Source organism: Balaenoptera musculus, chromosome 7 (genome assembly GCF_009873245.2).
Source record: "Balaenoptera musculus isolate JJ_BM4_2016_0621 chromosome 7, mBalMus1.pri.v3, whole genome shotgun sequence".
Classification (NCBI taxonomy): Eukaryota; Metazoa; Chordata; class Mammalia; order Artiodactyla; family Balaenopteridae; genus Balaenoptera; species Balaenoptera musculus.
The window spans coordinates 5,670,044-5,681,488 of record NC_045791.1 but is presented as its reverse complement, the minus strand read 5'-3'; the positions used below and the strand labels follow the sequence as shown (position 1 = coordinate 5,681,488).

At 45.6% G+C, this 11,445-nt stretch overlaps 1 non-coding gene across 1 annotated transcript; it reads left to right on the top strand.

Annotated features, from left to right (window-relative positions):
* Positions 1-9,448: 9,448 nt before the first annotated feature.
* Positions 9,449-9,521, top strand: TRNAG-CCC. The gene has a single exon. It is a non-coding gene; the product is annotated as a tRNA-Gly (tRNA).
* Positions 9,522-11,445: the final 1,924 nt, after the last annotated feature.

Here is an 11,445-nt window from a genome sequence, read left to right as displayed (position 1 = left end):
AGCTTTCCATCATTTCTTACCTTGAATGCTTAAGAATATATGGTAATGGAAGGGTTTCCCTGGTGGCGCCAGTGGTTAAGAATCCGCCTGCCAATGCAGGGGACACGGGTTCGAGCCCTGGTCCAGGAAGAGCCCACATGCCGCGGAGCAACTAAGCCCATACGCCACAACTACTGAGCCTGCGTGCCACAGCTACTGAAGCCTGCGTGCCTAGAGCCTGAGCTCTGCAACAAGAGAAGCCACTGCAATGAGAAGCCCACGCACCACAACAAAGAGTAGCCACACAACTAGAGAAAGCCCACGTGCAGCAACGAAGACCCAACAACGAAGACCCAGTGCAGCCAAAAATAAATAAATAAATAAACTTATAAAAAAAAAAAAAAAAAAAGAGAAAGAATGGAATCAGACTGCATCGTTCAAATTCCAGCCCTGCCATGAATACCTGTGACCCGAGGGCAAGTTCGTATGTCAGTAAAATGGGGATTGTAGCAGTCCCTAACTCAGAGTCGTTATGAGATTTAAATAAGTTTATACATATAAAGCTATGATAAGGTTAGCATGTCAAAAAATGCTACATAACTGTGAGCCTCATTAGTAGGGTGTTGAATAAGCATGAAATAAGCCTGCACACCAAACATATACATTCTTTTGGATGTGCACCTTGGATGGGCAATGCATTCATGCACCAAGGGCATTTACCAGCCTGTGGCAATGAAATTAGATTTCACAGGATATATTGATAGGTGTTATAGATTTCATTTGTCCCATTTTCCAGACTGACATGAGTCTGGTCTTGGTAGGAGATACAAAGTCTGCCTCTGTGCTCTGGCCTCCACAAGAGTGCCTGTCTCCTGTGTATCCTCTACAGGATAAGTCCATTTGGACAATTAAAAGAGAAGATGAATACTTACCTGATTAAAATAAATCTTTATCTGTATATACAAATGTCTACGTGAGTATTTCAGAAATGTGTAGTTTAAATAAACTGATAAGACTCACAGTATTTTGTTTGTGGTAGAGTTAAACCATATTACTCTGAGAAGATGTGTTTTTAGACTTTGTATGTCACTTGGGTACACAATTCATCAAAAAGTTTCTAAGCTTCTACTAGCATTATTGGTGGAATAAATGAAACCAAGTTGGAAAGCTCAAGTCACACATCCATTTATTTTATAAATACTTTTAATGTCTAGTCTGTACTGAGAATTTTGTACTGGTTTTTATTGAGAGATACACATGTAGAATGCGCGACTCTTAAGTGTACAGCTCGGCGAATTCTTCCATTAGTATACATATGTGTAACTGCCATACAAATTAAGACGTAGAAATTTCCAGCAGCCCAGAATGCTTCCATGAGCCTCCGCCCAGGTATTAATCTCCCTTCAAAAGATAACCATTATTCTGACTGCTATCATCATGGAATGGTTTTGCTTGCTCCTGAATGTCAGAGAAATGGCCTCGTACAGTATGGATTCTTTTGTGTCTAGTTTCTTTTGCTCAACATTATGTGCTAGGAATTCATCACTTTGGTTCTGTGCAGCTGTAGTTCACTATTTTTCTTTGCTGCATAGACTACTATGCCATTCAATACATACTGAATGAATATGCCACAATTTGTCTCTCCAGCATTATTTTAAAACAATCTTGTCCCCTTCTACAAGTCTAGCGATTTAAGATTTTTTTACAAAATCTCCTGGGTTTTTTTTTTTTTTTTTTTTTTGGCAACCTCAGTGTAGTTCATCCTTAAATGGCAAATCCTAAAAATGGCTATTGTATCCGTCAGGACCCAGTCGGGAAGGAGGTAAGTCAGCAATACATCTTCACTTGTCTAGCCTCAGGGTTATGTCACCTCTCCTCACTGTCGTCATCATGCCAGCAGAGAACTTAATCTTCCTGACATTCCACAGAACATCACACTGATCCGTTACATTCATGACATCTTGCTGCACAGACTGAGGAGCAGGAAGTGGCAAGTACCTCAGAGGCATTAGAAACTCACATGTGCTCCAGGAGGTAGGAAGTAACCCCTAATCCTGGTAATGAGTATCCTATCAGTTAAGATCCAGGAAATAGAAACTTTCCTTTGAAATACTATAGGCGTTTCAAACCAAAGGGATGGGCCACCACCAGCTGGTGCTGGATTGAGAGACGGTTGCAGCTGGTGCTCGGGCCTTTGACAGTAGCTGAAGATGATGAGAAGGGATGCTCATCTCCCCTGCCACCTTCCGGTCTCCCACCAGCGCCTCCCATTGGCAGAACCTGAAAAGAAATCAGACAGCAAGGGCGTCTGGGAAATGTAGTTTTTATAGACTCCAGTCCTATCATCGCAGAACAGAATAGAGAAAGGCAGGCTTGGCCTAAACAATAGTAGGTAAATAATGGTACAGCCATCGCTTCAAGTTTCCACCAAAATAAGACTGCCCTCTGGTTTTTCTGAGAATATGCCAGTAGCAGTTCCTTCAGGTTTGTGTTGAAACCTTAGACGTTTGGGGCCTTATCCCAGTAATGCTGAAAGCTGGCACCGTCCTGAACTGTCTAGCACCTTAGGGCTTGCTGACTTTCCTGAACTTCTAGCTCCTAAAGCTGCAGTGCTTAGGTACACAGGAGGGGAAGGAAAGGGCCAGAGGTCAGATATACTTTCCCTTCTTCGCCCTGAGGTCAGTGGGACACATTCCAAAAGTCAATGCGTTACAAGTGTTACAAGGAGTCTCTTAATATAATTACTTTGTGTTTCTCAGAGATGGAAACAAATGAGAGCAATTGAAGACTACCATCTTTTTTTCCTTCACTGTTCTGTTAGGAGATCTTTACATGCAGACATGATGGGGGAAAATGAGACTGAATAAACAGTTAACATCTAACAAATACAAAAGTAAAGGTAGGAGACGGGGACCCAGAAGGAAGGAGCTGGTGAGAAGCCACAAGCCAAGAGACTGATTTGTGCTCAGGAAGATTGCAATTAGCTTGGGGTTTGCTCAGGGAAAGCAGAAGTAACCACGTTGAACGGAAATCACTGAACAGACACAGAGGGATAGAAAACATTCAGTCACTGAGGGTGCACACCGAGGCAGAGTAAAAGCAGCTCAGTATGCCTGAAAGCGTCACGAACCCTTGCTCACTGACCCCTGTCCCTCACTGCCCAGCAGAATTCATGCAGCCTTTCCAGCTGAAGCTACGCAGCTGGTGTGCTGAACATGTCAAAGCATGAAGTACCACATCGCTACAGCACTGGACACAAATGTGTTCGTCCAAAAGAGTGGATACATGAGTGAATTTCAAAGGCCATAAATATTTTCTTACTTCTCAGGGCAGGGATCTTAACTGATGAAGAAACAGTTCCTAAGCTTTAGAGCCTCAGGACCCTGGCACACGTTTCTCCAGAGAAAGAGAGAGCCCAGACATCTCAATGCGTGATTATTTTTCTTCCAAATTACACAATGCTGTAGGAAGGAGGATGCAGGGAGAACAGTAAAGGAGGCCAAGGATGGGGAGGGGAACAGAGCATCTCTGCTCAGGGAGGCAGGAGAGGACAGACGTGTGCACAAGTGGGCACACCCCGGGCCCACCTATTCCCCGTGTTGGTTGGGAGTGAATATGGTATTTTCAGCCTCTAAACACAGACGTATTTTTGACTCCGCACCTTGACAGGACAACAATAGCGCAGCTTCTGCCGGCAGCCTGATTTAGATACAAGATCTCCTCTACATATTCCTATCTCTTGCCTACTCAGAGAGAGGGCTTCAAAATCCCCCCCCATCAGAACTGAGTTTTCCCCTACATGTGAACTCTAAAAACAAACAAACAAAAAAGCTCATAGAAAAATAGATCAGACTTGTGATTACCAGAGGCAGGAGTGTGGGAGGAGGGGGAATTGGAAGAATGTGGTCAAAAAGCACAAGCGTCCAGCTATAAGACACATAGTATTGGGGATATAATGCACAACACGATGACTATAGTTAACACTATATGTATGTATGATATAAAGGAACATTGTTAAGAGTAAGTCCTGGGCTTCCCTGGTGGCGCAGTCGTTAAGAATCCGCCTGCCAATGCAGGGAACACGGGTTTGAGCCCTGGGCCGGGAAGATCCCACATGCCGCGGAGCAACTGAGCCCGTGTGCCACAACTACTGAGCCTGCGCTCTAGAGCCCGCGAGCCACAACTGCTGAGTCCACGTGCCACAACTACTGAAGCCCACGCACCTAGAGCCCATGCTCTGCAACAAGAGAAGCCACCGCAATGAGAAGCCCGCGCACTGCAACAAAGAGTAGCCCCCGCTCTCCACAACTAGAGAAAGCCCGCACACAGCAACGAAGACCCAACGCAGCCAAAAATAAATAAATAAAATAAATAAATTTTAAAAAAATGTTTAAAAAAAAAAAAGAGTAAGTCCTAAGAGTTCTCATCACAAAGAGAATTTCTTTTTTCTTTTCTTTTATTGTATCTATATGAGGTGATGGATGTTAGCTGAACCTATTGTGGTCATCATTTCACAATATATGTAAATCAAACCATCATGCAGTACACCTTAAACTAATACAGTGATGTATGTCCATTATTTGTCAATAAAACTGGAAGAAAAAAAAAAAGAGAGACTGTGGTATTGGCTGAGGGACCAACACATAGATTACAGAATAGAGAAGGCAGAGATCACCTACTGGTTATCCAGTATTGCCAACTGGCTTCTGACAAAAAAGTGAGAAAGCAGTTCAGTGGAGGAAAAGAGAGTCTTTTCAACAAATGGTGCCGGAGTAATTAGATATCCTTAGGCAAACAAAACAAAACAAAAAATATGAAAAGAAAAAAAAAAAAGAATCTTGGCTTAACGTCGCAACTTGTACCTGATATTAAGGCTGTTTTACCTGATATTAACTCAAAATGGATCACAGACTTTAAAGTGTAAAATGCTAAAACTTTTAGAAGAAGCAAACAGCAGAAAATCTTCAAGATCTAAGGCTTGGTGAACAGTTCTCAGACATGAAAACCAGAAGCATCATCCATAAAAGAAAAAAATGATAAGTTGGTTTCATAGAAACATTTTCTCCGTGAAAGACCCTCTCAAAGAGGACAAAAAGACAAGCTACAGAATGGGAGAAAATATTTGCAGATCACATATCCAATAAAGGACTCATACCTAGAATATATAAAGAACTCTCAAAACTTCACTGTAAAAAACATACACTCCAATTAGGAAATGGGCAAAATGTATGAATAAACTTTTCACTGAAGAGGATATACGGAAGGAAAATAAGCACATGAAAAGATGTTCAGTATCACTGGCCACTGGGCGAATTAAGACCACACTAGCCACGGCATGTGGGATCTCAGTCCCCAGAGGGGGGGATCTAACCCTTGCCCCCTGCGGTGGAAGCATCTTAACCACTGGACCGCCAGCAAAGTCCCCACCCTGGGATGTGCTTACACACCTATCAGAGGAGCTGAAATAAAAAGTAGTGCTAAAAAAAAAAAAAAAAAAGTAGTGCTTATACAAAATGCTGGTGAGGACGGCAATGTAAAATGGTACGACCACTTTGGAAATAGTTCGGCAGTTTCTTAAAAGCTAAACACATACTTACCATATGATCTGACAACTGCAGCAGTAGACATTTATTCTAGAGATGTAAAAAGTTATGTCCTCACAAAAACCCTTCTACTATTGTCATAGCAGCTTTATTTGCACTAGCCTAAATCTAGAATACTGCTCAGTCGTAAAAATGAACAAACTCTGGCTGACCAGCCCTGCCCAGAGGGAGCTTGAGGCTCAGGACCTGGGGGCCGTGGGCTCTGAGACCCCAAGGAGCACACCTTTACCACACTTCAGCCCAGCCTTCAGGTCGGCTCAGCTTCCAGCTTCACTGCAAGGTCAGGATGGAACTAGGCCTGGCATCTCATCCTCCTCGTCCCAGTGAGTGGTCAGGCCTGACCCCATGATCTAATTCAGGCCAAAGGCAGTTGCCGAGCAAGAGTGGCGGCTTGCCTTTCTCCTGGCACTGCCAGCTGGGGTCTTGCCACCTTGTAGCTCATGACCTGGAGGAGCTGGGAAGAAACCAGGCTGATTGTATCATCTGAGCCTCTGACACAGTCCATGCCTGGAGGTAAAGCTGCCCCCAGACTCATCACTTATGTGTGCCAATAAATGATGTCTTCTATTAAAAGAATAGGCAAAATATAAAGTGTCCCTGGAACAGGTCACATGGCACGAGACAACAAAAATGCCTCTGCCTGAACGCGAGGGTAGCTGAAATCCTCAAGTCCGCAGGAAAGAAGAGTACGTTAGGGAAGAATTATTGTGCGTCCCCCGAGCTCCATCTTCCATCCTCACAGAAACGGAAGATTCTAAAGAAATCAGAAGATTTTTGCAGGAGCTGTCACCCCGTTTTCTGACCCTGTTTTGTATCAGTCTCATTAAGGAATAAATTTCCACTTCCATCAGTGGAGCCAGGATTGGCTCTAAAGAGTAAAGACTCAAAAGACGGGTAACAAACAGGCAAGGTGTAATGCTTCTTCCGTCCCCGAGAGCCAGGACTGGAGTGTGTATGTGGGGTGATGCTGACCCAGGAGAGGCCACAATTTCTCACACTCCAGACTTCACCGGAGAAGCGACACGAACGTGGTTTTAGCAGCTGCAAGGAAACTGGTCCTTCTTTGTTAGCCTTCACTTCTCTCAGCCGGTGCCGAGGAAACGGCAGGCTCCAGAGGCCTGGTTATTGGTCCTGTCTATCCGAGGGGCTGGCCATTGCACCCTCCCTGGGACAGGTCCACGGGAGGGTGCAACGGCCCCCTGATTTTCTTTTCTTAATTTTCAATTTTATTTGTTTATTTTTTGGACGCACTGCGAGGCTTGCAGGATGTTAATTCCCAGACCAGGGATAGAACCCGTGCCCTCGGCAGTGAAAACGCAGAGTCCTAACCTCTGGACCGCCAGGGAATTCCTGAGCTGATCCTGATTTTTAGCAAGAAGAGTGAGACATTGAGGAGATGGGGCCCAGGTAAGGTACAAGTAACCCACCAATCCTCTGAGCTCAAAATCAATCCACCTCCCCTACAGGAAACTTTGTACTGGTCCCAGATTTCACACTACGGTATTATAACAAGCTGTATTAGCCAACTTTATCATTAGGACCCAGAGACTTCAACAATTTTGGCAGAAAATTACTCCCAAATTCTCATCACAAAGTGACACTTTTGTGAGATATTTCAGGAACCTTGGCAGGAAGCAGGAACTGCCTCAAGATGTCTGAACTAAACACCTTTTCAAATAATTGTGAAGGAAGTGATGTTTAAAAATAAATTACAATAGAAGAGGTGCCATGGACTGAATGTTTGTGTCCCTCCAAAATCTGTTCGTGGAAGCTCCGCATCCCGTCTCCCACGCCTTGCCCTCTGCAACTCTTCCATTTGGCTGTTCCTGAGATGTATCCTTTATAATAAGCCAGTAAACATGAGTAAAGTGTTTTCCTGAGTTCTGTGAGTCATTCTAGTGAGTATTGAAACTGAGGAGGGGCTGGGGGAACCCCTGATCTGCAGCTGGTCTGTCAGAAGTAGGGGTGGCCCCCCAGGACCTGCAATTGGCATCTGAAACGGGGGCTGGGTTAGGTCTTGTGGAACTGACTTCTTACACCAGCGGGGTCTGCCGCTAACCTGGGTAGTTAGGGTCAGAACTGGATTGACTTGAATTGTTGGACGTCTAGCTGGTGTCAGAGAGTGTCTGAGGGTTGGTTTCAGAACCACAGGTACAGGTGGCCTTTTCTCTGGCTCCAAAAGGAGACATCTGTGGGGAAGGAGCCTGGGTGGGCAGGCCTACTCGTGTATCTAGTACATATCAGATGCTTGGTACCTGTAGAAGAAATGTTGATTTAAAATAAGTATTGCTGAAATGCCTTGCAATGTGGAACATTCAGCGTATTCTAGTAAAAGTTGTAGGGGACTTCTCTGGTGGTCCAGTGGTTGAGAATCCGACCGCCAGTGCGGGAGATGCGGGTTTGATCCCCGGTCGGGGAACTTGGATCCCACGTGCCGCAGGACAACTAGGCCCGAGCACCGCGACTACTGAGCACTCTAGAGCCCGTGCGCCACAACTAGGGAGCCCACGTGTCACAACGAAAGATCCTGTGTGCCTCAACTAAGACCCCACGCAGCCAAATACATTAATTAATTTATTAAAAAAAAAGTTGTAGGACATTTACCAAAGGTTCCGATTTGAAATTATGATCTGTGCCTTTCACTTTGAACTTAGTCCCATGTGACAGGCGAGGCCTGGCTTATCAATTTCTTTCTGAGTTTATAGAATATAAAACCTGTATTTTAAAAAAATGCTGTTTCATTAATTATTTGCAACCTTCTCCAAATCAGACACGAAGATCTTCATGTGAGGGAATTCCCTGGAGGTCCAGTGGTTAGGGCTCTGAGCTTCCGCTGCTGGGCACCCGGGTTCAGTCCCTGGTTGGGAACTAAGATCCCGTAAGCCGCACAGCATGGCCAAAGAAAACAAAAAGTCATCGGGCTTCCCTGGTGGCGCAGTGGTTAAGAATCCGCCTGCCAATGCAGGGGACACAGGTTCGAGCCCTGGTCCAGGAAGATCCCACATGCCGTGGAGCGACTAAGCCCATGTGCCACAACTACTGAGCCTGCACTCTAGAGCCTGAGAGCCACAACTACCGAGCTCGCGTGCCACAGCTGCTGGGGCCTGCATGCCTAGAGCCCATGCTCTACAACAAGAGAAGCCACCACAATGAGAAGTCCATGCAGCACAACGAAGAGCAACCCCTGCTCGCCACAACTAGAGGAAACCCACGTGCAGCAACGAAGACCCAATGCAGTGAAAAATGAATAAATAAATAAATTTATTTAAAAAAAATCCTCATGTGAGCTGCATAGAGATACATGTGTTAACCAGAGAGAGGGTGGATGGGCAGGAGGGAGGAAGGGAAGACACACTGTTTTGTTTCTTGATCAGCTGTGATCACACAGGTGTGTTCATTTTGTGAAAGTCCACTGGGCTGTTTACTTAGGATTTATGTACTTTTCTGTATGGACTTGCTACTTAAAAAATAAATGAGGGACTTCCCTGGTGGCACAGTGGTTAAGAATCCGCCTGCCAAGGCAGGGGACATGGGTTCAACCCCTGGTCTGGGAAGATCCTGCATGCCGCAGAGCAACTAAGCCCGTGTGCCACAACTACTGAGCCTGAGCTCTAGAGCCTGCATGCCGCAACTACTGAGCCCATGGGCCACAACTACTGAAGCCCGCGTGCCTAGAGTCCAAGCTCCACAACAAGAGAAGCCACCGCAATGAGAAGCACAAGCACCGCAATGAAGAGTAGTCCCCTCTCTCCGCAACTAGAGAAAAGCCCGCGCGCAGCAATGAAGACCCAATGCAGCCAAAAATAAACAAATAAAATAAATAAATTTATTAAAAAAATACAGTTTAAAAACAAATGACAGGGACTTCCCTGGTGGTCCAGTGGGTAAGACTCTGCACTCCCAATGCAGGGGGCCCAGGTTCGAGCCCTGGTCGGGGAACTAAATCCCGCACGCGTGCCACAACTAAGAAGTCCGCATGCCCCAACTAAAGATCCCCCATGCCGCAACAAAGGTCCCATGTGCCACAACTAAGACCTGGCACAGCCAAAATAAATAAATAAATAATTTTTAAAAATTGACACTATTCAACTAAGAAGTTCAAATCCTCTTAGAACTGTGAAGATTAAGAGATCACATATGTAAGGCACCTGACAATTTTTAGCACACAGGACACACTTGTTAGAGTTTATGTGCCAGCTCTGCTCCTTAGATGAAAGGCCAGGTGAATATGCAAATGACCAAAGTGGGTGAGGAATGGATCACCAGTCCATGACAAAGAGTAGGATGGGGCTTCCCTGGTGGCGCAGTGGTTGAGAATCTGCCTGCTAATGCAGGGGACACGGGTTCGAGCCCTGGTCTGGGAAGATCCCACATGCCACGGAGCAACTAGGCCCGTGAGCCACAACTACTGAGCCTGCGCGTCTGGAGCCTGTGCTCCGCAATAAGAGAGGCCGCGATAGTGAGAGGCCCGCGCATCGTGATGAAGAGTGGTCCCCGCTTGCCGCAACTAGAGAAAGCCCTCGCACAGAAACGAAGACCCAACACAGCCATAAATAAATAAATAAATTAATTAAATTTAAAAAAAAAAAAAAAAGAGTAGGATGTTCACAGAGCAAAGTGCACAGATTTGTGGTTTGCATTTAGCTCCTCCACCTACCAAGCAGGTCACTTGACCTCTCTGAGCCTTAGCTTTCTCCTCTGATTGATAACTGCCCAACAGGTGAGCTGCCACGGTTAAATGACATACATAAAGGCCCTGTCCTGGCGCTCTACCTGTGCACACACAGTTGCGCTCAGTAAGCAGTAAGCATGATGGTGATTGTTATCAAGTCCAAGCTCATGCTGCTTGCTGTACAACAGGAAAATAAATCGAGATTCAACTCATTGGGGCAAGGAATGGTGACTTTACTTGGAAAGCCAGCAGACCAAGAAGATGATGGACTCGTGTCCCAAAGAACCACCTTGACTAAGTTAGAATTCAGGCTTGTTTTATACTAAAAGGGGAGGGAGTAAAGTCAAACATTTCCTGGTTCTGGTCAGTCTCCAGAGGGGATGTGTTTCTTCTTTCCTGCAGTCATTCACAGGTGGACCTGGTTGGGATGTTTCCTTTATTTAATATCTAAATAAAGATATTTTAGATTAACGCTCATTACCTGGGAGGCAAGGTTCCCAGAGATGGGCCATTATGTATAATTTAAGCTTTTAGGCCACACCCCTTTAGTGATTAACTTGTGATAGAATACAATTTTTTTTTAAAAAAAATAAATTTATTTATTTATTTATTTTATCTGCCTGTGTTGGGTCTTCGCTGCTGTGCACAGGCTTTCTCTAGTTGCGGCAAGTGGGGGCTACTCTTTGTTGTGGTGCACAGGCTTCTCCTTACAGTGGCTTCTCTTGTTGTGGAACACAGGCTCTAGACACACGGGCTTCAGTAGTTGTGGCACGCAGGCTCAGTAGTTGCGGCTCATGGGCTCTAGAGCGCAGGCTCAGTAGTTGTTGTGGCACGTGGGCTTCAGTAGTTGTTGTGGCACGTGGGCTTCAGTAGTTGTTGTGGCACGCGGGCTCAGTAGTTGTGGCTCACGGGCTCTAGAGCGCAGGCTCAGTAGTTGTTGTGGTGCACGGGCTTAGTTGCTCCGCGGCATGTGGGATCTTCCTGGACCAGGGCTTGAACTCACGTCCCCTGCCTGGGCAGGCGTATTCTTAACCACTGTGCCACCAGGGAAGCCCCTGATTCTTCCGTTACGTGATGACTGGGAAACCTTGCATGCAAAGCCCTCACACTACTGCAGTCTGCACCATGGACGTGCAGGCAGCTTGAGATACAGATTCTCCAATGGCCATGAACCCCTAAGCTTTTATTGGT